The sequence below is a fragment of the Lagenorhynchus albirostris genome, chromosome 4 (assembly GCF_949774975.1).
Source record: "Lagenorhynchus albirostris chromosome 4, mLagAlb1.1, whole genome shotgun sequence".
NCBI lineage: Eukaryota > Metazoa > Chordata > Mammalia > Artiodactyla > Delphinidae > Lagenorhynchus > Lagenorhynchus albirostris.
In genome coordinates, this window is record NC_083098.1 from 2542501 (window position 1) to 2542925 (window position 425).

Consider the following 425-nt stretch of genomic DNA (forward strand, 5'->3'; position numbering starts at 1 on the left):
AGGAACGGTCACCTAAAGACACAACATCCTTTTCTACTCCAGTTCCAGACGAAGCTTGGCGGACATGCACAGCTACCATGGAAGTACTCTAATTTCACTGACGTCTTTGTACAGACAACAGACCCGTTTCTGCAGCCACTATTGTTAGTCTCTTGATTCATGACTTAAGCACACTTGACATCAACTGCATCAAGATGTGACATGTTTTATAAGAAAAAGAAAAAAAAAACATTTAAACTTAAAAAAATATTTTTAGGTATTTTCACAAACAAACTGGCTTTTCAATAAATTTGCTTCCATATTGGTTGAATAAGACAACAACGATTAAACTGAGTGGGACGTAATTAGAAAGGCTTTGGGTATCAGTTACATATTTTTCAAAGCCAAATATGTACATGCTAAGGAAAGAAAAACAAAGAGAAGAT